This window comes from Erinaceus europaeus, chromosome 11 (genome assembly GCF_950295315.1).
Source record: "Erinaceus europaeus chromosome 11, mEriEur2.1, whole genome shotgun sequence".
NCBI lineage: Eukaryota > Metazoa > Chordata > Mammalia > Eulipotyphla > Erinaceidae > Erinaceus > Erinaceus europaeus.
In genome coordinates, this window is record NC_080172.1 from 59,878,186 (window position 1) to 59,905,051 (window position 26,866).

The 26,866-nt window shown below is 45.2% G+C and overlaps 1 pseudogene; it reads right to left on the minus strand.

Moving 5' to 3' along the window:
* Positions 1 to 8,486: 8,486 nt before the first annotated feature.
* LOC103115713 (squalene synthase-like) lies at positions 8,487 to 10,033 on the minus strand (annotated as a pseudogene).
* Between the last annotated feature and the right edge of the window lie 16,833 nt (positions 10,034 to 26,866).

Sequence of the window (26,866 nt, forward strand, 5' to 3'; positions counted from 1 at the left end):
CTGAGTTGTATAATGAGCCTGACTTTTTGGGATTCCTGGTTCTTTGGGCTTCTCCATTCTGGACTGAGTAATACATACATACATACATATATATATATATATATATATATATATATATATATATATATGATCTTTTTAATTTTATATTTATTGTTTATTGGATAGAGACAGAAGTTGAAAGAGAAAAGGGAGATGGAGAATGGGAGAGAAAAACAGAGACACCTGCAACACTGCTTTACCACTAGTAAAGCTCTCATCCTACAAGTGGGAGCTGGGGGATTGAACCCAGGTCCTTGCATATTATGACATGTCTGTGAGTGTCAACATCTAGCCCCTGGACTGAGCTTTTAATGATAGAGAGGGAGCAAGACATTTCAGCACAGAAGCTTTCCTCAACTCCCATGTACTGTACCAGGACTGGGGCCTAAGTAATCTGCCTGGCACCTTGACCAAGTAAGCTACCTCTCTGGCTCCCACAGTTGGTTCTTAATTAAGATAGTCACTCTGCTGTCCCAGGTCCAGCTCCTCACACAGCCCAGAGCTAGAAATGGCCTTGGCTATGAGCTAATGGAACCCATCCAGGGCTCACTGCACTCACAATCCTACTCTGCATTCCTAGCTGTCAATTTATAATCCCCTTAAGACTCAGATTCAATCTTAAAGGCAAACTTGGATGGAAGGAGAAGCAGAAGACTTCTGTCCCTATCAGTCACTGTGCCTTGGAGTAAAGCGTCCCACGTTCTTCCAGAACACTTTATGAACACAAGGAGGATAGAAAAAGAAGATTGAAACTGCAAAGAGAAGGACCAGAACATACTGGGAGACAACTCAAAGTCAATGTTTTCTTTTTTTAGTTTTTATTTATAAAAAGGAAACATTGACTAAACCATAAGATAAGAGGGGTACAGCTTCACACAATTCCCACCACCAGAACTCTGTATCCCATCCCCTTCCCTGATAGCTTTACTATTCTTTAACCCTCTAGGAGTATGGACCCAAGGTCACTGTGGGAGTCAATGTGTTTTTGTAATGTCAGTCTTTGCCATGAAGGGAATAGAAAGTACAGGGTTCAAGTGTGAGCCAATACCTTAAGGAAAGTCTTTGAGCTGTAGATTTCTCATCTGTAACATGAGAGATGCAGTAGTATGTGCGTGTGTGTGTGTGTGTGTGTGTGTGTGTGTGTGTGTGTGTGTGTGTGTGTGTGTGAGAGAGAGAGAGAGAGAGAGAGAGGGAACAAGGTTTAGTGGATGGTAGGTGCTCAGGTGTCAGGAGGCACCGTGGGTGCTGGGGAGGAGGAGTTCAGGGCACCCGCAGGTGCCACTGCTCAGCAGAGAGATAAGCAAGGCTCTGGGGCCCATCTAGGCTGTGGTTAATATTTCCCTTTACCTCAATTTCTCAGGCTCTGCTTTTTGCCTGGAGCCAGCTGCGACCACAGTGACAGCCACCTAAATTAATGATAAGGGACTGCATCTTCTCCATCCGCATACCCCCAGGCAGAGACAGAGGCCAGAGGCCAGAGGCCAGCTGTCATTGATTATGGCAGAGTTGGTCGGTCTCAGCCTCAGGCCTGGGAAGGAAATGGTGCAGACCTACCATTCTGCCTAGAGCTGCAAAACTACCTTCTGGGAGAGACACTCAGGCAGGCAAGGCAGGCAAGGAGGGCAAGGCACGGCTGGCGCTGCAGGCATGGGGTGGGGGGGAGCATTGTGCCAGACTGCACCCTCCCCCCAGGGCATCCTTAAGGCCACTCACCCCTTTGTTTCCCCTCCTAGGCTCCTTCTCTTGCCCTAGCCAGGCTCACTGCTGGGAAATGGGGTGTGTGTGAGGGAGTGGGGGAGAAGAGGTGTTCTCTGGGAGCACAAAGACAACTCCTCCCACCACCTACAGCAGGTGAGGGATCTCTGTGGTTGGGGCATCATTGTGGGCTGGCCTTGGTCCTCTCCTGGGTGTGGCTCAGGCCCCTCCTTCCCCTTCTCTTCTCTCTCTCTCTCTCTCCTCCCCTTCCTCCTCTGTTTTCCCTCCCCCCCCTTACATGCCCAGAGGCCCCTAAGGACTGTCCCTGCAGGAAGAGGCAGGTGCCTCCTTTCAACACCCCACTGACCTTTTCCAGCTCTGCTGTGAGAATGACATGAATAATGTCTCAGCTGGGATCTGCCTGTCCCAGTCTGCTTCAGCCTGCTGCCAATCCCACCCCCAGGCCCTCAGCCTGGGCCCTTCTCCTGGGTGTTGCACTGCTCTGAGTGCCCTTTATAAGTTAGTACCCACCCCCACAGATGAGAAAAACTCCATGGCTTCCTGCATCACACACTGGGAAGGAACACACACACACATCAGCAGGATTCAGGTTGTTTACTGGTGTGTGTGCGTGTGTGTGTGTGTGTGTGTGTGTGTGTGTGTGTGTGTTTCCAGATACCCTCCTGGGATGCAGCCGTGGCAGGAAGCCCTGAGGTCTTCCACCAAGGGTGGGCCTGATCCAATTTCAGTGCCACCCTCTGGAAGCCTGTGACATTTTCTCCTCTACAGGAATGGGCTGAGCTATAGGTTATGCTGCTCTGAGACAGAAAAAAGAATCATGATCAGAATTGCCTGCTAAAGTGTGTACATAAAATGCTATGAAAGTTTATTTTTGGCCAGTGTCAGCAGACCTTATCTCTAGAGACAAGTGCTAGAGGGGTCTCTCCACTCTGCAGAGTGGAGAAAAGAATCCAGAGAGGTAGCTTCTGTCTCCAGAAGGAGAGGGTTTGGGTGTTGAGGACCCTCACCTGCCCTGGGGCAGAGGAAGCCCTGAGCTTGGTCACTACTGAGGTGCCCAGTAAAGTCAGCACAGTGGGGATCCTTTCTTGGGGTGTTGGGTGTGGACTCTCCCTTCCTCCTCCAAGCTCAAACACTACAAAAGACAAATCTCTTCATCCACACCCCCAAGGCAGACCCTGGGGAAAGAGCAGGTTCATCTCTGGGATAATCTCATGAAAGTTAACAATTATTGAGTACTTCCTATAGGACAGATACTGTCCTAAGTACTTTAAACATACAGTATCATGCCAAAACCTCATCACAGCACCCATTTCACAGATTAGAAAGAACCTGAGGCACAGAGGATTTCAATAAATTGTCCAGTCATAGAACTTTGTATCTATCTATCTATCTATCTATCTATCTATCTATCTATCTATCTATCTATATGTATATATATATATATATATATATATACATATATATATATATATATATATACATATCTTCTCCTTTCCTTTTTTTTGTTTCATCACTGGACTCAGTGCCTGTGGTCCCCTTCTGCAGGAGGGACACCTCATCATCAGTGAAGCAGTACTACAGGTGCCTCTCTTTTTCCCTATCTCCCTCTCCTCTCTCAATTTCTCTCCATCTCTATCAAAAAATAAATTAAGTAAGTAAATGATGGCCAGGAATGATGCAGACACCAAGCTGCAGTGATAACCCTAGTGGCAAATAATAAGAAGAGGAAGGAAGAGGAGGAGGAGAAAGAAAAGAATAAACAGAAAGAGAAAAAGAGAGGAAACAATGCTCTACTACTCATAAAACACCCCCATATGTGTGCATGCAGATGTGCGCACACACACACACACACACACACATGTGTGCTCTCATGTGGTGATGTGAGAGTTTGAACCCAGACCCTAGCACAGAGTATAATGTGTTCTCTACTGGGTGGACTACCTGCAGACCCTCTCATGGCTTTCTGACTGTGTTCATCAGCATAAGAGAGTACCAGCCAAGAAGTGCCCTACTCACCAGAGGAGAGAGATGCAGCAGTGTGAGGGCTACTGCAGAGGCATGACTTTGCATCAGCCCTCTCACACTGATGCCAAGAGCTGCCTCTCTCTGCCAGGATGCAAAGCCCATCTACCGTATCTCTTGATCTGTCATCCCCTCTCCCAGGAGCCTGGGGGTGGTGTAGCATCCTTCTCTGGCAGATTCCAAATAGCCCCAGGCTTAGTGATCTCCTCTCCAATTCTCCCACTTTGCAGGGCAGCCTGGAAACTTAGAGTGAAGCTACCACAGGCCTTCCTCAAATGTCCAGAGAATGCAGGGAGACTGCAGATGAGGTGCTTCACCCAGGCACTGTACCCAGCTGGGACTAGAGAAGAAGCCCAGGTCAGAAGGAAATGTGGTGTGGGTAGCTGAAATTCAGGGTCTAGCTAGTCCTGCTCTGGTTCTAAACTGTCTCTGAACCAAATGTCTGCCAGCTCCTCACAACAAGAGCAAAACCAGCCTACAAAGCACTAGGCAGTCTCCCTCTGCAAGGCAGACTTAAAATACCTTGGACCACTGAGGGCAGGGGCAGGTTTGCTGCAGCAAAGGGCAAGGGAGCTATGAGCTCAGCTGTGGTGAGTCACCAGGAGCTCATGCCCTATATCTCCCCCTCTCCAGCCCATCTCCCCTCCAATCTCTCTCTCTCTCTCTCTTTCTCTTATACATACACAGACACACACAGAGAGACACACACAAACACTTTGACACACAGGCTCATTCATGCTAATGCATGCCCATATGCAGATATAAGCTCTCCACTCCCATGAGCACACCACAGTGGGCAAATAATAAAGATACACCACAGCTGGGAAAATAGCTCAACTGGTAGAGCATCAGACTTGTATGTCTGAGGATCTGGGTTCAGTCGTCAGTGCTACATGTACTATAATGGTGCTCTGGCTTGTCTGTCTTTATCCTATGTGAAACTGTCTATTTTATATGCAGCAAATAATCTTTAAAAACAAAAAGACATAGGCCAGGTGGTGGCGAAACAGGTAGAGCACACATGTTACCATGCCGAAGGACCCAGGTTCTAGGCTGTGATCTTCCACCTGTGGGAGAAGATTCATGAACAGTGAAGCAGTGGTATGGGTTTCTCTCTATCTCTATCTCTATCTCCTCCTCCCTTCTCAATTCTCTCTGTCTAATCAAAATAAAATAAAGAAAAAAGTTGTTTGATAAAAGAGAAAAAACAATGACAACACAGTGAAATAGCCCCTTATGAAATATACTTCTATTTTTTTCTTTATTGGGGAATTAATGGTTTACACTTAACAGTAAAATACAGAATTTCATACATGTGTAACATTTCTCAGTTTTCCACATAACAATTCACTACCCACAGGTCCTCCTCTGCCATCATGTTCCAGGACCTGAACACAGCACACACACACACACACACACACACACACACACACACACACACACACACACACACACACACACAGTCTTTTACTTTGGTGCAGTAAACCAACTCCAGCCCAAGTTCTGCTTTGTGTTTCTCCTTCACTTCTATCTATTTATAGCCCTAAACTGGGGTGCCCAGAGACACACCATGACAGCCTCCACAGTGTGTTGGCTCAGTGTTCCTGGGAGCATCCCTGTGCCCAGATAGCTGGCCCCAGAGCCTGGGTGTCAAGTGAATGAGTGCCCAGAGGTCAGCTGCTCAAACCAAGACAGGCCCCTGGGAATTGATCTGGAGGCACCCCTTAGATCTCTGGTTACATGGCAGAGGTCGGTAAGAATAAGAATTGCATTGTCCACTCTGAAAGGTCTATGGTTCTCTTGGGGTCATGCTGGGGTGATGTTATCATAGCCAGCAGCTGTTCCCGGTTTAACCCTCTTCAAAGCATCTTCCAGTTCAGACAGTGTAAAGGAAGAGATTTTTGGAGATAGACAAGATAACCGGAAGTGGGATGACCACTCATGGGAAATTTCTCTTTTCCAGACTGGGTCGATCTTAGCACGTCCAACTTGAGTTAGGTGACTGGCCACTGAGTTTGGAGATAAGGGAGGATGGGAGACAGGAGGGGGTTGGCTACTGGCACCCAGTCTGTGAAGAAGCTTCCAGGCCTTCCTACTTGAGTGGGTGAAGTTCAGACTTTCTGTGAGTTGTTGCCAGCGGGCTTGGCGTGCTGCATCCAGGGAGGCAATGAGATGGTCAGCCACATCTGGGTCGCCCGACTCATCATATTGCTTTAGTAGTTGCTCACATTCAGCATCAAGACAAGGCGTATAGTTAGCACGTCTCCCACGAGGAATGGCTTGGGAAGCTGCTTTGAAGATGGCTTGGCGGAAGCGCCTGTAGGAATCTTCAGAGGGGATAGAGTTAATTGGAATTGCAGGAATAGATTTGTTGGTAAGATCATTGAACAGACGCCAGTTTGCTTTCCGAAAGTTCCATCTTAGTTTCTCTGAGCACAGAATCAGTGGGAGCTGGAGACCAATGTGGATGATAGCTGGGCGGTGATGACTGTGCGGGAAGATCTTGAGAACTTGTCTCATAGCGGGAAAGGCTTGGCCGTTGACTGTGCTAATCCAGCACAGGTCAGGTGACGAGTCTTTATTCCATCTAGCACTGTGAAAAGAGCCTGGCTGTTTGGGATCGTATAATAGGGAGAGGTCATTTGCTGAAGCCCAGTCGGCTAAGATAGAGCCGTCAGCACGAGTGGAGGAATATCCCCAGTCTTGGTGCTGACTATTAAAGTCTCCAACGTAAACGGCTGGGTGATTCAGGCTAGGCAGGACCTCATCACCCCAGAACTCATTCTTAACCTCGGGCCCCGCGGCAAAGAAGTGGCTCGCTTCATTCCTGTCCCACATCTTGGAATCTGAGTCTATGTCCAAAGTTTGGCATCGTGCGAAGATTATAGCGGTTTTGAAACCAAAGAAAGACCCAACACTGGCCGCCAGCTATAGACCAATTTCTCTCCTCTCCATGTGTTACGAACTCCTTGAGAGGCTGCTTCTGTCATGTATTTCTCATTTTACAGAGAAATTCCTATCACCCGCCCAGGCTGGTTTCCGCCCAGGAAGATCTACCTGCGAACAAGCCCTGGCCCTCTCAACTTACATTGAAAATGGATTCCAGAAGAATTTAAAGACGGGTGCTGTCTTTGTTGATCTCACAGCAGCCTATGACATGGTCTGGCACCGTGGTCTCCTAGTCAAGATCTCAAGATGCCTGCCTCCATGGGTGGCCAACACTATATCGTTTCTTCTCCAAAACAGAAGATTCCGGGTACATCTGGGTGACAAGTCTAGCAGATGGAGACTTGTCTCAAGTGGCCTCCCCCAGGGCTCTGTTCTGGCTCCTACGCTATTTAATATTTACATCAATGACCTCCCAGAAACTTCTTCAAGGAAATTCATCTACGCCGATGACATCTGCTGTGAAACTCAGGCATCAAAGTTCGACATCCTCGAGGAAACACTCACGAAAGACATGTCTCTGATATCTGATTACTGTAAAAAATGGCGACTAATCCCTAGCACTGCAAAAACGGTATCATCTGTTTTCCATCTACACCATGCCTTGGCCTCGCGTGAGCTTAATGTGCAGCTTGAAGAGAATACGAGAATCCGGCATGAAGCCAGCCAGTCTATCTTGGCGTTACTCTCGAACGCACTCTGTCATTTCACAAACATCTCATAAAAACTGCAGCAAAGGTGGGCGCGAGGAATAACATCATTGCAAGACTGGCCAGCTCCTCATGGGGCGCGAGAGCTTCCACACTTCGATCATCATCTCTGGCATTATGCTATTCCACTGCAGAATACTGTGCCCCAGTATGGTTCCGTAGCCCCCATGTCCACTTGGTCGATTCCAAATTATATTCCTCCATGAGGATAATTTCTGGAACCATCTGTTCCACCCCGGTTCCATGGCTGCCAGTTCTTAGCAACATCGCCCCGCCAGATATTCGTCGGGATGCGGCATCATCTAAGTTCATTTCCCACATCTACGCTCGACCGGACCTGCCAATATACGCCGATATCTTCGCCCACCCTGTCCAACGCTTGACGTCTCGTCACCCAATCTGGTCCCCTACGCCTACACTGAACTTCTCTGTTCCAGACTCTTGGAAACAGAGTTGGCAGTCAGCTGAGGTAAAGAACAAACACCTCATCACAGACCCCTGCAAGCGTCAACCCGGCTTTGACCTAGCACGTTATGATTGGGCCCTCCTCAATCGCTATCGAACAGGCCATGGCCGGTGTGCCGCTATGTTCCATCGCTGGGGAGCCAGAGACGACCCGAATTGCCCCTGTGGCTACAGACAGACTATGACCCACATAGTCAACGACTGCCACCTCTCCAGATTCAAAGGAGGTCTCGAAACTTTACATCAGGCTCAACCTGATGCTGTTGACTGGCTACGGAAGAAGGGCAAACACTAGAAGAAGAAGGGGTCATGCTTCTCTGACATGGGAGAACTTGATGCTGATCACCTATGCTCCCCAGTATCTATCCCCTGGATGCCATGTGTTACAACAGTCACAGTTTGCTGTTTGTAGATCCACACAGAAAAAGCACTCAACCTAAAGGCTGAACATCATAGGGTTAAAAGCAAAAGTCATGTGGCCCAGGAAGTGGTGTAGTAGATACCATTGGGCTTTCAAGTATGAGGTCTTTTTTTAAAAAAACTGAAAAAAATGAAAATTTACTTTGTTTTCGACTGCAATGGGTATTAATGATTGCTTCAAATTCATTACATTACTAGGATATACCCCAAGGAATTTATCTTGTGGATCCACATACAAATGTTTTCTAACTTGCAGCCCTTTCCCTGAAGTCATCAAGTACCAGGTTGCTGTAGCCAGGGTGACCACTTCTTTCTCGATCACAGGGTAGTTTTTAAAGATCCAGGTTCACAGAGTTCTTCTGGGAGTTAGAACCAGAGGGAAAAGGGATTGCATTCATTCAGGAGGAAGGTCAGTCTATTTGCAAGAATTTGACTTCCACACCACTCCAGTTAGTGCTCTCCACTCTGAACAATGTCTTCTGTGACTTGTGACAGTGTGCTTAGGTACTGCCAGCACAGGGATGCCTGCAGCATGACAAATGTCAGGTAGATAGGGGAGTAGTGGCTCCAGGAGACTAGCTGGCAGGTGGACAGGTTCTGTGTCCGCACAGTGGTAATGATCTTCCGTGTTTTCCTAACATATGGGTCGGAGTTGGGGATTCTATGATAGATCTCCTCCATGTAGTGGTGTATGATAGCTTTAATAGCTGGCATATTGGTGGCATCCATCATCAGGGTAACAACCTGTCCCTTTTGAATATTCACAACCCCTCGAAACGCCTGTTGGTTGTTATAACAGGCAGCCAAAGTGGCAATGGCCATGACCTGTGGGGTAGCACAGAAGTTGAACACACTCTGGTTCCTCAGTCTTGAGAGGCAGGTAATGACATCTGGAATGTGCTGGAGTGCATTGGTGATCAGTTCATTCAGGGACTGCACAGCCACATCAGTCTTCTCAGGCTTAGCAAAATCACCTAACTTCTTAACATACTTGCTCCAAACCTCTTGAGGCCAAACTTGTCTTCCTTCTTGCTGGTCTTCTAGATAATCATGTATTATATTTGTTTTCTGCAAAAAAAAAAAAAAAAAAAAAAAAAGGCCAATTCAGTTGGCCAGTTCTGAGTCTTGACCAGCTGTGGGTCTTCTAAGTTTGAGGCTGAGAAAAGATGGGAGAGGCCAATTGCCACCAGGTCAGCAACATAGTGGCAATACTTGTCCTTGCTTATCCAAGAACTCTGCCATTCCAAATCCCATTTGTCAACAAACATCAGCAATTACTATTTGATATCATTCCACCAGATTGTGAAACTCAAGAGAGATCGTTGGGAAGTCCTCCAGAACTTGTCAATCCTTCTCCTTGCTCTTCAGGCATCACCACTCTGGTTCATAAAGATAAGAATGGAAGTTGTGCAAGAGAGGGATTTTTTTTTTTATCCATACTAATGGTCATATCATCTTCCACTGTGTCCAGAGCTTGGAGAACCAGATAAAATATGCACACTGCATGCCAAATATCCCTGTCAGAGCTTCAATGACAACTAAGAAGCTGCGGCTGGTCTGGTTCAGGTACTGGTAGCAGGTTTTCAGACTGCTGCTGAGCTCGGCCTGGCTCATCTTGGGTACCATCTTCTTCCGGCCCCTCATCTGGAAGCGCAGCAGGTTGTAGAATTCCTCGGGGCGCAGCAGGCACTTGATGAGCTCCATGTCCACAGCAGGGCCTCAGCAGCAGCAGCACTCACCTGCAACACCCTCAAGTATGAGGTCTTGAGTCTGATCTTCAGCATAGTATGTGCAAGAGTGATACTCTGATTTGCTCTCTCTTCTTTCTACAGTCATATACATATATATGACTATAGAAAAAGTCATAAGGGGCTGAGCTGTCATGCTGTGGGTTAAGTGCACATGGAGCAAAATGCAAGGACTGGCATCAGGATCTCGGTTCAAGCCCCCAGCTCCCCACCTGCGGGAGGGGGGTCGTTTCACAAGTGGTGAAGCAGGTCTGCAGGTGTCTGTCTTTCTCTTCCCCTCTCTGTCTTCCCCTCCTCTCTCGATTTCTCTCTGTCCTATCCAACAACAATAGCAATAACAACAATAACAATAATAGGAACAACAAGGCAACAAAAATGGGGAAAAAATGGCCTTCAGGAGAAGTGTATTAGTAGCGTAGGCACAGAGCCCCAGCGATAACCCTGGAGGCAAAAAAGAAAGAAAGAAAGAAAGAAAGAAAGAAAGAAAGAAAGAAAGAAAGAAAGAAAGAAAGAAAAAGAAAAAATCATAACAGGGCAGGGGTAGATAGCATAATGCTTATGCACCAAAGACTCTCATACCTGAGGCTCCAAAGTCCCAGCACCACCATAAGCCAGAGCTGGGCAGGGATCTTGTAAGGATAAAGATTTTTTTGTTTTGTTTTTCTGTTTTTCATGCAAAAAAAATTCATCATGACCTTTCCAAGATATATATGATTGGTTTGTTTGTTTTATTTGCTTTAGCATAAATCATGAAACCAGTCTGCCTGGGATTTAATCTGCATTCCACCGCTTACTAGCTGTGTGATCCTGGACCAGTCACCTAGGCTATCAGACCTCAGTTTTCTCGACTGTGCAGTGAGAACTATAATAGTGCCTGCATCCAAGGGCTATGGAGGCAACTAAGAGAGCACACTTGAGCCAAATACTTGCTGGGGGTGAGGGGTGATGAGGGTGGGCCTGAGAGTTGAGAGGCAGGGCAGGGTAGGTAAGCGATCTGGAAATGGCCAGAGAGCTCAGTATCTGTGCTGTCAGCTTCCATACCCTGCCAGGGAAATGAGTAAGAGCATGCTTCCTGCAATCACATTTCCTGCTGGAGAGCAGCCTGCTAAGCCAGAAAGCTGCAGAAATAGGAACGATTGCTCTTTACTCTTTAATGAGCAGAGCTAATGTCCTCCTTCCCAAAGGAGCCCAGAGCACTTAGAGAGAACCTTGCACAAGTCCTGGTCTGGCAGCCAGAGCTGCTGTGTCATACTGCCCTAGGGGAACCTGGGCACCCTCAGTCAAAGGGATATGTCCTCTGCAGGTCTACCGTCACACTGCTGACAGATCCCCAACCCGATAAGGACCCCACATCGAAGGGGAACCCCTCTGCACACTGCATTGTCAGGAGGAATGCAGGGAAGCTCTGGTCTGTCTGGCTCAAATTGTACCTGAGTCAGAGAAGGAGCTGAGCTGGGCCAGACTGATCAGAGGAGCATAGAAAGGGACTCCTGTCACCTACACACCTTTTCCTGGGCAGGCCCAGTGTGGGCAGTGACCAACTGTGCTGCCTCATGTGAGGAGAGAAGCCCGAGTTCCTCAGCATGCTTGCCCATCCCCCACCCCACCCCCACAGGTACGCACAGTACTACACAGTTAACATGCAATAACGCAATATGGCACTATTAACAACTTTTTCAGGGGCCAGATTGTGGCACACCTGGTTGAGCACATGTTACAATGCGCAAGAACCTAGGTTCAAGCCCCTGGTCCCCACCTGCAGGGGGAAAGCTTCACAAGTGGTAAAGCAGGGCTGCAGGTGTCTCTCTCTCTCTCTCTTTCTCCTTCTCTATCTCCCCTTTCCCTCTCAATTTATGGCTGTCTCTATCCAATAAACAAATAAAGATAATAAAAAAAAAACCTTTTGCTTAATGTTAGTTACTCCGGTCTTAATCGGGCCAGCATAATGACTCACTTCGATAATGCGCTGTTTTGCTGTGTGTGCAAACTTCAGTGTTGTGGTTCCCCCACCCCCACCTCCCAGCTTCTCAAGAAGGAAGAAGAGAGGGAAGGAGACCCACTGAGGAACTGCAGGAGGAGGAGCCGGGCAGCAGTGCACCCTGTTAAGCACACATACCACCATGCACACGGACCCGGGTTGGAGCCCCTGCTCCCCACCTGCCTGGGAGGAAGCTTCATTAGTGGTGAAGCAGGTCTGCTGGCCTGTCTTTCTCACTCCCTCTCTATCTCCCCTTCCATCTCAATTTCTCTCTGTCCTGTCAAAAAAAAAAAAAAAAATTAAAAAGGAAAGAATGGCTGCCGGGAGTGGTGGATTCATAGTTGTGGCACCGAGCCTCAGTGATTACAAAAATTTAAAAATTGCAGAACAGAGAAGAAACTTCCAAGAGCCTATGACCTCTAAGACCACTGAGGCAAAGAGAAACTTGGGATTATGTGTGAGTCTGGTACAATAAACAGTTCATACTTTTCTCCACTACTCAGCCATGTTTGATATTTTTTTGTTTTGGAGAAAGGGCAGCTGGAGACTTGTGGCTCCTAACCCCAGGGGGTTCTTAATGCCTTTGTTCTGCACCTTCTGCCTTGCCTTCCTTGGTTCCCAAACTGAATCTAACTGGGATTTCTCCAGGGTCTAGGCCTCATACAGATGCCACAAGGCAAGACCATTTTAATCCTGATGCTTAGTGCAGGGACAGGCCCAAAGTAGGGGCTCACAGTTTTTTGTGCCTTCCTCTCACCTGTGGCACAAGAATAACAAAGCTGCTGACAGTACCAATAGCCTCCAGCACTAACAGTGCTGCTCTGGGATTGGCATGATTCTGCCTGCCTTGCCTCTATTGTCTCATTAAAAATGCCTTCATTTTTTGTGCAGGGGAAGATAGCTTAGTGGTTATGCAAAAGAATCTCATGCCTGATTTTAAAAGGTCAGAAGTTCAATTGCCAACTCCACCAAAGTCAGAGCTCAGGTTTTAAAAAATGGAAGTATTTATTTGAATGAGCAAGAAAGGCCAGAAAGGTATCAGATGGGTCACCTAAACTTACACTTGAAAAAAATCGAGCAATACTATTATTATAAAATGTGGCTTCAGTTAAAACTAAAAACGATAATTCCAACCAAAAGAACCTACAAGAGTAAAGTCAAAGCAAGTGTAAAATAAAAAGTTACCAATGAAACTGAAAACCGAAGAACAAGGACAATCAATAAATAGATGCTTCTTTGGAAAGATCAATAAAATTTATAAGCATTTTATTTTATTTTTTTATTTTAAAAGATTTTAAGGTTTTTTAAAAATTATTTATTGGGTAGAGACAGAAAGAAATCAAGAGGCAAGGGAGAGAGAGAGGGAGAGAGAAAGAGAGACAGCTGCAGCACTGTTTCACTGCTTGTGAAGCTTTCCTTCTTCAGGTGGAGACCGGGGACTTGAACCCAGATCCTTGTGCATGGTAACATATGTGCTCAGCTAGGTAATATTTAACTTTAAAAGGATGAGAAGACACAAATGACCAAGATCAATTTAGATAAAAAATTTACCAGTTCCTCAAAGACCAAGAGCTAAGATTTAGTCAGGATGAAAATGAGAATCTGATGAATTCCTACAAGCAACTAAAGGCATTAAACTCATAGTAAAAAAAAAAAAAAAAAAAGTCTCCAGGACCAAAGGTTCTCACTGGTAAATTCTTTTTTAAAATTTATTTTCCCTTTTGTTGCCCTTGTTGTTTTTCATTGTTGTTGTAGTTATTATTGCTGTTGTTATTCATGTTGTCATTGTTAGATAGGACAGAGAGAAATGGAGAGAGGAGGGAAGACAGAAGGGGAAGAGAAAGACAGACACCTGCAGACCTGCTTCACCGCCTGTGAAGCAACTCCCCTGCAGGTGGGGAGCTGGGGGCTTGAACCCGGATCCTTTTGCCGGTCCTTGGGCTTTGCGTCATGTGTGCTTAACCCACTGCACTACCGCCCGGCTCCCTAACTGGTAAATTCAAGTAGAGCAGGGCTGGCAAAACAGTTCAACTGGATAGTCTACTGCTTTGCCCTGCATATGACCCAGGCTTAAGCCCAGCCCCCAATGCATTAGAGGAAGTTTCAGTGCTGTGGTCTTTCTTTTTCTCTTTCTGTCTCTCTGACTCAATTTCCTTCTTCCTATATGGAAAAGTCATTAGAGCAGTGAAGACCTAGCAATGAAAGAGAGAGAGAGAGAAAAGAAAAACACTTCTCAGCTTATTTTTTGACACCAACATTACCCTGATTTGAAGGCTATTCTAAGAAGACACAAGAAAAAGAAAGTTTCAGACTAATGTCCCTTGAGAATATAGACTGGAAATATAGAGCACCAGTACATTAAATCCAGATATACATTGAAATCATAATAAACCATAACTAAAAGCAGTGAATGAATGGAGCAATGATAATATTCTAGATTCTCATTGTAGTGACTTATGCGTTTTATAAGTTATACAATACACACACTCAATTTTACTGCATGTTAGTTTCTGAAATGGAAAAAAAAAGCTTTAGCAATTTATATGTGTATTAACTCTTGATAGTGGTAACTAGTGTTTATTTTACATTGATGAAAATATATAAACAAATACTAAATACTCTGGCAATTTTGTTCAAGATCAATGAGAAATCTTTCTTTTTCTTTCCTTTTTTTTTTTTGGTGGGGGAGACAGTTTTCTGCCACTTAAGATATTCTAATTGTTTTTGTCTTTCATGATTTTATGGTGGTGGTGCCAAGGATCGAACCTATCACTCATGCAAGGTATGTGCTCTACTACTAACCTTCCCCCAAACCAACCCCCCAAACTCTGGAGAAGGTTTTCAGCACAAGTGGGAACTCATAGCACAGGGAAGCTGTAGAGTAGTCCCTGGCTCTGGTAGACTGAAACTGAGCTTTTAGTCTATGAAATTAGAGAAGACTTCTACTGAGGGTAGATAGCATCATGGTTATGCAAAGAGACTCTTATCCCTGAGGCCCCCAAATCTCAGGTACAACACCACCATCAGCCAGAGCTGAGAAGTGCTCTGGTTAAAAAAAAAAAAAAAAAATCAGAGAAGGCTTCCAATGCTTATTAAATGCCTGCTTTCCAGGCTATGTCTCTTTCTTCTCTTTGTGTTGCAACTATTATTACTATTACCATTAGAATAGGATAAGCTATTCTTTAATAGCTTTGGCAGATTTCTTTACGCTCTAGCCCCAACCTCTCCCCCAAAAGCACAATTATGTTAAGGGTGGAGCCATGCTGTGGTATCTCTCCTTTCTCTCTCCTTCCCCCTCTCTAGGGAAAAACCTGAAGAATTAAGTCCAGTACGTCACTTGGTGATAGCACATATGTACAATGTTCAGAATTTTTCCCTCAGCACCACATTAAATGTAAACAAATAAATAAATAAACTTATTTATTTATTAGTTACAGGCTGTGTGGTGGTGCACCCAGTAAAGCACACAAATTTAACACCCTAGAACCTAGGTTCAAGATCCTGGCCCCCAGTTGTAGTGGGGAAGCTCTCTAACCTCATCCCCTAGTTTGTAAAAAATGGTCACAGAAAGCAGTGGAATTGTGTAGGCATCAAGCCCCAGTGATAACCCTGGTGATAACAAATGAATTAATTAAATTGAAATCCAGAGTTTCTTACTGGAGGAAGTGGTTAGATAGCTTTAGGATTCCCCAAACAAATCAACCCCATGATTATGGAATGCTTTATTTTTTAATATTTTATTTATTTTAATATTTTATTTACTTATTATTAACTGGACAGAGATAGATATGGAGGTGGGGGAAAAGAGGAGAGAGAGAGAGGATTAGAAGATTGTAGCACTGCTTCATCACTCATGAAACTTTCCCTGCAGGTGGGGACCAGGGGCTTGAACCCAAGTCCCTGCACATTGTAACATGTATTCAGCCAAGTGTGCTACCACCAGGCCCCCAGAGGCAAGTCCTTATGTGTCTCACTTAGCCAGGTAGCATTTGATTAAAAAAAACAGGCATGTGACAAGTAGACAGTAGTAAAGGCCAATGGATCCACAAGCTCCTGTGCTGTACTTGTTGGAACCTCTCATTTTCTTTTAATTCTTTATTTTTTGGAAAGAGACAGAGAAAAATTAAACAGGATAAGGGAGAGGGGAGGAAGAGGGAGAGACATCTGTAGCTTCATTGCTTGTGAAGCTTCCCCCTCTGCAGCTGGAGATCAGGGGGGTTTACCCTAGGTCCTTGAGCATAGTAATGTGCACACTCTAGCAGGTGAGCCTGACCCCAGAATCTCTTTTTCCAGATAATATCTTCTGGCACCTACCAGCGGCCAATTCCTTGGGAGCAGAAACTCATTCAGAATTGCCACTGATTCCTCAATGCTGAGAACACAAGTTGGTGCAAAAAACACTGCTGGGTGACCAGGTAAATAAATGATAAACTGATTCATAGTAGGAACTACCTGGAAAACTTCATGAAGAGAATTGCTTACACAGGAGGCTTTGATGCAAAAGTGGGACTTATAGGCAAGGATAGAAGGAGGCTGCTTTTGAGATACAGGGAGTGTGGGACAGGGCAACTGGGCTGTGTGAAGGATGAGGAGTTTAGTTTAGCTAAAGTAGAAGGCCTGTGTGGGAGGAGATTTGGGCTGGACCTACATCACGAGGGCCCAGGTGGTGGCTGCCTGTTTAGATTCCAGTATCTGTTGTGGGCCAGTGTGATGCATTTAGTGGTCACACTTCAAATGAGTCAGGGTCAGGAGTGACCATCAGGGAGACAGACTGCTGAGGGAGTGTGAGAAGCCCTGGGAGGAGTGACAAGGGTCTAATGGAAGCAGTTGTGTACTGTGAAGAAAGCCAGGGGCTGGGCAGTGGTGTTCCCAGTATAGCATGTATGTTGCCATGAGTGAGGATCAGAATTCATGGCCCCTGCCCCCAGCTACAGGGGGGAAGCTTCACAAATGATGAAGCAGCTCCACGGGTGTCTCTCTTTCTACCTCCCCCTCCCTTCTCAATTTATCTGTCCTATCAAATAGAAGGAAAAAAAAAAAGGAAAACTGGCTGCCAAGAACAGTGGATTTGTACTGGAAGCACTGAGCTCCAGCAATGACTCTAGGAGCAATAAAGTAAAATAAAACAAAATAAAATAAAATAAAATAGAACTCATTATCAACTGCATGTTCAGGCCTCAGTACCCAGATGATGGTGGGGCTAGGCAAGGCACAGTGAGAATTCAAATTGTATCTGAGGTTCCCAGCTTGGGGGGCTAGGAGAGAAAAGGGAGTATCTGCTGGGTCAAGAAGAAGAAAGTAGAGAGGCACAGGGTGTTTGGGCTGGGCATCTTGAGTGTCTTGTGGGATGCCTAGTGAAAAAGTCCAGCGGCTGTCAGAACACTGGAGATAGGGGTGCGGACCTTCTAATCACTGAGCCAAAAATAGCCAACAGACCAGATCCAAGGAAGCCTTTTAGGGCATCCTGTGGGGTTGCAGGCTTCAGGATAGCAGCCTCACTAGGAACCTTGGCGCCCTCTCCCCTGCTCTGTATAAAGGGGAGTCTGACACTTACAATGGTCAGGAGGCTTACTCAAGGTCACACAGCCAATTAGCTTTCTATAATTCTCATAGGAGACCAATTAACTTGTTGGAATTAAACTGCTAAAGCTGAAAACTGGGGGTGGGAGTAGGCTCACCCAGTAAAGCACACACCTTACTTACTATGGGCAAGGACCAGGGTTCAAGCATTACCCCAAACACACCTGCAGAGGGGAAACTTCCTGAGTGGTGGAATAGTGCTGCAGGTGTCTCCCCTCACAAATTCTATTTCTTGGTTTCTCACCCTTTAGGAATAAGAAGGAGGAGGAGGAGGGGGGAGGGGGAGGGGGAGGAGGAAAGGAAGGAAGGAAGGAGGGAGGGAAGGAAGGAAGGAAGGAAGGAAGGAAGGAAGGAGAAAGGAAAGGAAATGTCACGGAAAGCAATGGAGCCATCCATGCACCAAGTCCTAGCAATAACCCTAGTGGGCGACATAAATAAATATAAAAAATAAAATTGAAAGGCTCTTAATTTGCATTTGTGAACAAAGTTGGTAGTACATGAGTGAAATAGAGAACAGGAAAGGATTCTGATGTTTGTGTTTGTGGATGCAAGGGTGAAAGGGGTATCACAGTTATAGATGGTCAACTTATTCTGAATCCCAAATTCACAATCTCTTACTGAGAAACATATCCAAAACCCCGGGCGGGAGCCCACATGTGTTTCTCCATGGCCTAAAGGTCACGATCCAATGTCAAAGCCTGAAACTTTTAAGAAACACAAACAAAACTCCAGCATATGGCAAAGGTCACCCGGTCCATGAGGAGAGTGAATGATTAACTCCTGTGAAAGTGAGATGTGAGGTTTTTTTTTTTTTTTTTTACAATGTTCAAAGGTGCAACTAGAAAATGTTAGCCCAGGGCAAATTCTAAGAGCCCCGTCTGCCTCTACGGTCCTTCATCCCAGGGACTCCACCCATGTCCCCCACCTCCCAGGACCTTGAACCAGTCCTTGTGAGGAATGTTTCTCTTGCACAAGCTGGGGCCACCCCTGAAAACCTGGTCCCGGTCCGGTGCCTCTGTCACATACTTCCTCCTGTCACCTGCATGTGAAGAAACTTGCTAGAACAAATGCTGGGAGGTGGCGCTGTCCACACCCAGCGGGTGACCTTGAGAGGTCTTTTCCCCCAGAAAGTCTCCAAAATCCTCATGGGTAAAATGGGATTCAGACACCCACACCGACCACACCCCCAAAAGGCTGTCGAAGGATTTCAGTGAAATAAAGCACAAAGCACCCTTTTACCCCTCCTCCCATGCACTTATCAGCCTATCTTGGCGTTTTTTCTTTCCTGCTAGGAATCTTCCCCGCCCTCTGCGCTCGCATGAAGCCGCCCACCCTGGCGCCTTCTTCCAGGGCGTTGTCTAAGAAGAAGGGGTACCCAGGAGCAGAACAGCTTTGTCTCTTCTTTTGTGATCCCTCTCTTCTTGCAGGGAGATGCAGCCAACTGTCCTGCAGCTGCCCAGATGTGTCCCTGCCTTCTTCCTCTTTGCAATACCCTGCAACCTCCACCCATTGAAAAGAGGGGTCCCCAGGGAGCAGGGCTAGACCCATGGGGTCAGCACACTTTTCTGGCCACTGGCTAGGTGCAGGATTCAGGCAGGGCCGGTTTGGGGAAACACAGCGAGCCCGCAGGGGCGGAGGTCGCTGGGCAGCGCCCGCCAGCTGCTCAGGTCGGAGGAAGGTGGGTGTGGGGTGTGGCGCGGAGTGAGGTCCGCAGTGTCCCCGCCTGCTCTTGTGCGGAATTTCCCCAGCGGCTCCCGGCTCTGCTCGGAGAGCGGCTGCGGGCGCCCCCTGCTGCCTAGAAACAGCAGTGCCGGTAAGCGCTTCTCTGAGACACACACCCCAGGGCCTTTCCCTTTGTTTTCAAGCCCAATTAACTGGTTTGCCAAGCTGCTGCGCAGAAGGAGGAAGGCGGTGAGCCCATCTCCCTCTTCCATTTTGCTCCTCCTCATTCACCTACTCACCTAGGGCACAAGCCACTTGTAGGCCCTGGACTGAGTATGCCCAAGGCAGGGAGCTTTCTTGGTCTCTCCTGTGGCGATGAGAGTTATTTCTCCCAATTTTTTTCCTTTCCTTCCCCCCCCTCTTTTTTTTTTTTTTAGTTTTAAGAATGAAGTCACCTTCTTTGTCACATCTTGAATAGAGCCTAAAGGAATCATGTTAAGTGAGATAAACCAGTAAGAAAACAATGTATATGGAATGATCTCACTCAGGGGCAGACGTTGAGAAACAAGAACAGAAAGGGGAAACAACACAAAGAGTAGGACTTGCACTGGCTTTGGTGTGTCCCCCAGTTCTAGACAGGAGAGGAGCAGAAATGACAGCTAATATTATTTGGGAAGAAAACAGGCACCGAGAACTCAGAACCCTTTGTTCCTCTCCCATGAGAGACCCCAGCCTTGCCTCTCCACTCCAGGGCAGCCTGGCTCACTCACTTGGTCTAAGACATTCTTTCCTGATGTGTTAGCTGGTCCTCCTACTGTTCCTCTCTACCCTGAGAAGGGCAGTGCCATTTTACATGATAATCAGGAGGGGAGGGCCTGCACCAGATAAGACATTTTATTCACTTACTGTGACTTTCCCACTCACAGGAAACCTTCTCATTTGGTCTTTTGTATTTGGACAAAGTTTAAGGGTCAGGACTTGACAGAAGATTCATAGGTTACAAAGTCTGAGAACAGAAGCTATATGCTTGCAAAAGAAATCATGTAGCCAAAAATAAAGTTGGTTGAATGAGAGGAAATGAATGGTCTAGACTCACAAAGAGAACAGACCAGGGACCTTCTGCCAAGACCACTACTATTTGTCCCAAAGCTTAGCAGGAAGGGAGGGTGAAGGCCTAAGCACCTTTGTTTAAATGTGTGTGTGTGTGTGTGTGTGTGTGTGTGTGTGTGTGTGTGTGTGTGTGTGTGTGTGTTACACATGTAGTTCACAAAATGTCTGTGTAGAATACCAACCAACAAGGCTAGCTGTATCTAGTGCATACTTGCATCCAGACCCCCTTGGCAGCTGGGATGAGGCACTGCCTCCTCTGCAACAGGAACCTCTGCCTTGGTGTGTGACTTTATGTTCTGTTGCCAGAGGAGCCAGACCCTCCCCTACAAATAAATAAATAGCCTTCAAGAGCCAGAGATATTTTTTTCTTTCTCTCACATTAAAGATGTGCTTCTTCAGCCATTTGGGGTACTAGTTACTGGCAGGAAAAGCCTGACTTGAGCATCAGAAAAATCTAGGTTCAAGTTTAGACTCTGCCATTCATTTATCAGATACATGTCCTCTCAAAATTACACCTCTGTCCATTGCTTCATCCAACTACCCATGTAACAGATACTCACTGAGCACCAGAACATCAATACCAGACATTGTTCTAGGACAGAAGAAACAAGAGTGGGCAAGACAGTGGTCTATCCTCATGGAGCTGACATTTTAATAGGGGAATAGCAGTCTGCTATGGAGACAATAAAGTGAAGGAACAAAAAGATAGGGTGCAGTTAGACTGCCCAGGCAGGTTAGCACGTGGGGTCAGGGATCTGTGAGCAGATGGGCAGACAGGCACTAAGGTCACGGGTAGGAACTAGTATGGCATGTTTGAAACAAGTCAAGGAAGCTAGCGCTCAGAGGGCATGTAGGAGAGTAGTAGAGGGTGAGGCAGAGAGGAGGACAGGGCAGACCATCTGGGCCTGGGTTTTTATTGTTGCTGTTGTTGCTGGTTTATTTGTTTGATACCATGGTTACTGCCAGAACCATTAATTCACTGGTCCCAGCAGCCATTTCCACTTTTTCCCTCCTTCCTTCCTTCCTTCCTTCCTTCCTTCCTTCCTTCCTTCCTTCCTTCTTTTCTTCTTCCCTCCCTTCCATCCTCTCTCTCTCTCTCATTTGCTAGGACAGAAAGAAATTGAGAGGGTCAAGGGAGAGGAAGAGAGAAACCTAGAGACCCGGTTCACTGCTTGTGAAGTTTCCCCCCTGCAGGTGGGAGTGGGGGCTCAAACCTGGGTTCTAGTGCATGGCAATATGCGTGCTCAACTGGATGCACTACACTCCCTGTGAGCCTATGGGTCTTCACATGACATGTCCATTTATTTTCTTCTCCAAGAGGGATGGATTATAAAGAATAGGGAAAATCTTTGATTTCCATATTGAAAAGACCACTGTGGGTTTTGTAGCTAGATGATAATGTGCAATCCTCGGGCTATATTTAGACAGTAGAAGCAGAGTTTTCTGGGGGAAAAAAGAGAAAGAGAAATTGAAAGGCTAGGTGGTGGCACACCTGGTTAAGCACACACATTACAGTCTGCTAAGACCCAGGTTCAAGTCCCTGGTCCCTACCTGCAGGGGGAAAGCTTCACGAGTGGTAAAGCAGGGATGCAGGTGTCTCTCTGTCTCTTTCCCTCTCTATCTCCCCATCTCTTTGAATTTCTCTCTTTCTCTATCCAATAATAGTAAATATAAATGAAAATAATTTTAAAAAAAGAAAAAAGAGAGAGAAATTGATTGATTGGTGGGCAGAAAGAGAGTTCAAGGACAACTCCTGGGGTTTTGACTCAAGTAGATGACTGAATCATGATTCCACATACTGACATGAGGGGCAGGTTTTTGAGAGGAAACTAAGAGTTCAGTTTGACACCTGATTTATCTGAGCAAATCATATCCCCTCCTCTTTTCTGGTTTCTCTCTTCTCATCTATAAAGTGAACGGACTACTTAGTTGGTCACCAAGATCTCCTTTGTAGAGATTAGGGTCACTTCCCCCAATTCTCACACGTCTCCCCTCCATCTTTGGAACCCAACAACAGATTCTGAATTCAAAAAAGAGTGATAGGATCCTTATGGTGGTGTGGGAGATTGAACCTGGGACTTTGGAGCCTAAGGGGTGAGAGTCTCTTTACATAATGATTATGCTAAATAGGATACTTTCAATTCTCTTTTGGGGAATGAGAAAGTATAAGAGAGAGAGCCAGTAAGTCTTCCTACTCACCCACCCCTACCCTATCCCCTAACCCCCAGGCTGGTGACCTGAGGATTATGAAAGAGGAAATGGAGGACTTAAAGGACTGAGTCAGAGAAAAAGGCACAGATGAGGAAGAACCATCACAAACCATCAAATTGCTCAAAACCAGTTTGAGTGAGACTTCATTTCCTGCCATTCTTAAGTTCAAATTTTCCAAGTTTCAAGGCCATTTGAAAGGAAAAACACTTTGGATTTCCAATCACAAGCTCCCCCAGAGTTTGTGATGATGACCCTGCCTAACCCCAACTTTCTCTACTCTAAGTGAAATAAAATAAAATCCCTACTGCCTGCTGCTTCAAGAGAGAGAATTATATACTCTTATTGCTAATTATTTATTCATGTGATAGGACAGAAAGGAATTGAGGGGGTGGGGGAGATAGGGAAGGAGAGAGAAAGAGAGACATATACAGACCAGGTTCACTGCCTGGAAAGCTTCCCCCCTGAAGGTGGGAACTGGGGGGTTTGAACCTGTACCCTTACACGTGGTAACACGTAAGCTCAGCTATGTGCACCACTGCCTAGCTCCACTCTTATTGTTCTCAAGGAAAAAAAATATACATTTGCCTGTGAAAGTACAAGGAATCTGACACCTGAAAGGATCAACTTTTTTCCCTTCAAACAGATAGAGAAACAGGGAGATGGAGAGACACCACCACTACACTAGAGCTCCCCCCTATGCCATTGGTGCCCCTCCCAAGTGGCTTAGCTGGATGCAGCTGGGGTGTTTCTACCATCCGCACCTGGAGATACCAGAGAACTGAGATAAAGAGACAACTGAACCATCATGAGAACCAACAAAGACTCATCCCAGCCCATAAGGAGGGGCTGAGGCTGGAGGAGGCCTTCAGGGTTGTTGAGGGGAAACAGGAACACTACTCACCAACACTCATAAGTGCTGAGTGTCAGGCTGTTCTTGGGGTGGGTTGTAACCTTCTTGGGTGGGTATTTTCTTTCAGCTGAGTCTGTCTCAAAGAGAGATGATAGCTTAGGGCCACCCTTTCAGCAGCCCCAGGAGTGGGTCAACTTGCCCAGGCTGAGTGTGGAATATGGAGACACAAAGGCCCAGAATTGAGACCATCAGGAAGGAGCTCCAACACTGAGTGTGGGGGTGAGAAATCATCCCCCTCCTCAATACCTCTCTCTCTCTCTCTCTCTCTCTCTCTCTCCCTCTCAAGATCTAAAATGAAAATTGGGCTTTGAAGCTGGCTCAATAGTATCATACATGTACAAGGTTCTGGGTTTGATCCCTGGCACTGCATTGAAAGCAAACAAATAAATAATGACAGAGTCTGCTTTACCAATCCTCAAGTGACACTGTTTTATATAATACTGATGAAAAAAAGAGAAGAAAAGAAAACTCTGCTTGGCTAATGTTGGATAAAACAGAATTTGAGATTCTGGTTTCATTACATATAATTTGCTTAAACTCAATGTTTCCAAGAAACTCTCAGCAGTGAAGTGAGAACTTGATATCTAAATTGTATTTGCCTTTAGGATGGAATAAAAACTGAACGAGATAATTCTCAAGAATAATTATTCAGACTCTGAATTTCCTAAGCAGTATAAAGAGAAAAAAGTAAGAAAAAAGCTGCTAGAGGTGAGGAGAGAGAATGTTAGAAGCAGCTGGAGAAACAGGCAGACACCTGGGGATGAAAAATAAAGTTAAAAGACTTGGGAAAATATCTTCAATGTACTGAGAAAAACTGTGTGAACTAGAAGTTATATCCTTGTTTTTAAATGTAATGAACTGAATAGGTGCAATTTCAGACAAATAACAACTCAGAGAGCTCACTCTTGTAGCTCTCAGTGTAGAACATGTTAGAGTGTGAAGTCCAGGCAGAAGGACAGTGATCCATAATAGAGAGTTCGACAGAGCCTGACGGTGGAGCACCTGTTTGAACACACATGTTACAGTGCACAAGGACCCAGTTCAAGCTCCTAGACCTCACCTGCAAGGGGGAAAGCTTCACAAGTGGTGAAACAGTGCTGAAGGTATCACTCTTTTTCTATTCTTCTTTGTTTTCCACTTTCCTCTCAACTCCCCTTTGTCTCCTAAAGGATTTCTCAATTGAAAAATTCATCTTGTACCATTTTAGGGTATTTCCATATCTCCTTATCCACAGAGAATGAATACTAGAAGAATTGACACCAAAAGTAGCCTCTCAGTCTGAGGCATCTCATCTCTCAAGGTAAAAGTGATATACAACACAAGAAGGGAAAAATGAAATAGTACTGCCTCTCTTCTAACTATATTGTAGTATGATTAACGTTAAAGATTCAGTTTTGAATGTCTCCTCCCAATTCATTAAAATGACCTAGTAGTGCTTTTATGAAAATAGTAACAATTTGAAGAGAGTAAAGGATTAGCGATTGACTGACATTTTAGTAGTCAAGAGTGCTTTCTTTCTAACACCTAGGCAAGATCAAAAGTTTAAAAAGTGGGGTACCTAGGATTACTTTGGTCTTAGTGGAGATATGGCCTGGAAAAGGAAAAAAGAGGGCCAGAGTAAGCTGGAGAAGGGAAAACACTTGAAAGGTGTGACTGGAAGCTGGAATTGGGTGTTTGTAGGTTTTCATGATTCAGGATAGAAGCTAAGATTACTAGAAACCTTCCCCCGGCATGGATGATGGCTGTGGTCGAAAGGTTAAGTCCTTGGATGTGAAGCTAGAGGCCTGTGATCGAAGGAGGAGGAGGAGAAGGAGAAGGAGAAAGAGGAGGAAGAGGAGTAAAATCAGAAAATAATAATTTCCTAAAATAATGATACAATATCTAACATCCTCTCTCTCTCTTTCTCTCTCTCTCTCTCTCTCTCTCTCTCTCTCTCTCTCTCCTCAATATGACAAACTAGAACCCAAATCCTGGGTGATAATACCAGTTAAGATGTGAATTGGGAAAGTGATAAGAAGTAAAGGCTTCAAAATTCCTATTAGAAAAAATGTACTGGTTAACTTTTGATATTTATTGACAGGTTTTATTCTATATAAGCAAATAGCCATGGTCCATTGAAAGAATAGAAATATTTGAATCTTCCCAGTTATTTTTTTAAGGGAATGAATGGAAGAAAATGTTCTATTCTCTTCCACTTCTTCTTCCTCCTACTTCCTCCTCCCCCTCTCTTCTTCTTTGCCTCTTTCTCTCCCTTCATCTCCATCTCCCTCACCCGTCCCTTCCCCTCCTTTCCCCATGAAGGTTATTGTTGGTGCTCAGTGTCTGCACTATGACTCTACTGCTCCTGACAGCCATTTTTTTTCATACTTTTTTTTTTTACTTTGATAGAAGGTATGAGAGAGAGACAGGTAAAGGAGACATACCTACACCACTTGTGCAACTTCTCCTCTGTAAGTGGAAACAGGGGTTTTGAACCCAGGTCCTTACATGTAGTAGTATGTATGCTCTACTGGGTATACCACCACCCAGATCTGAAAAATTCAGTTTTTATAAAGGCAAAAAGATGAAGTGAGAAGCAGAGGAGGATTTAGTAAATGGACCAAATAGAGAATAACAAGACAGTAGCAATAAATCCAAAGGATGTACTCATGCATAATAGATTGGAATGGAGTAGACAGTAAAATCAAAAAACCTCAACTGTCAGAATTGTTAAAAAACAAAAACAAAAACAGGCATTTACAAGAGAAACATTCACCATTAATGTAAAGCTGCAGACAGATTGAAAGTTAATAGATGAAAAATATAGACTGGTGGGTATCTATTAATAGTAACCAAAGTAAAATGCTTTCACTGTATTAATATCAGACAAAAAATCAGTATGTAGGCAAAATGTTGAAAATAGCTCAAGAGAGTCACCTTAAAAAGCTAAAAACTTTAGTTAATTAGTAGCACATCCAGTTGAGTGCACATGTTACTATGTGCAAGGACCTGTGTTCAAGTTCCCTTCCCCACCTGTAGGAGGAAGCTTCAGGAGATATGAAGGAGACTTGTATCTCTCTCTCTCTCTTTCCTTAATTTCTTAATTTATATCTGTCCTATCAAATAAAACTATTAATTAAAAAAATCTTAGACTTGTGGGTCCCTGGTAATATGGTCTCAAAGTATATTAATTAGACTGTAGGTAGAAATCAGAAAATCCAGGCATGATGGGAGATTTTGAAACAACTCAGCCTAAATAAAATAAGTAATGAACAGAAAATGTGAAGTCCATGTGATCCAATTGACATTTCTTGAACATTGCATCTAAACTTGCAGGCTTTCTTGGTCTGCTTATTGAAAAATAAAGCCC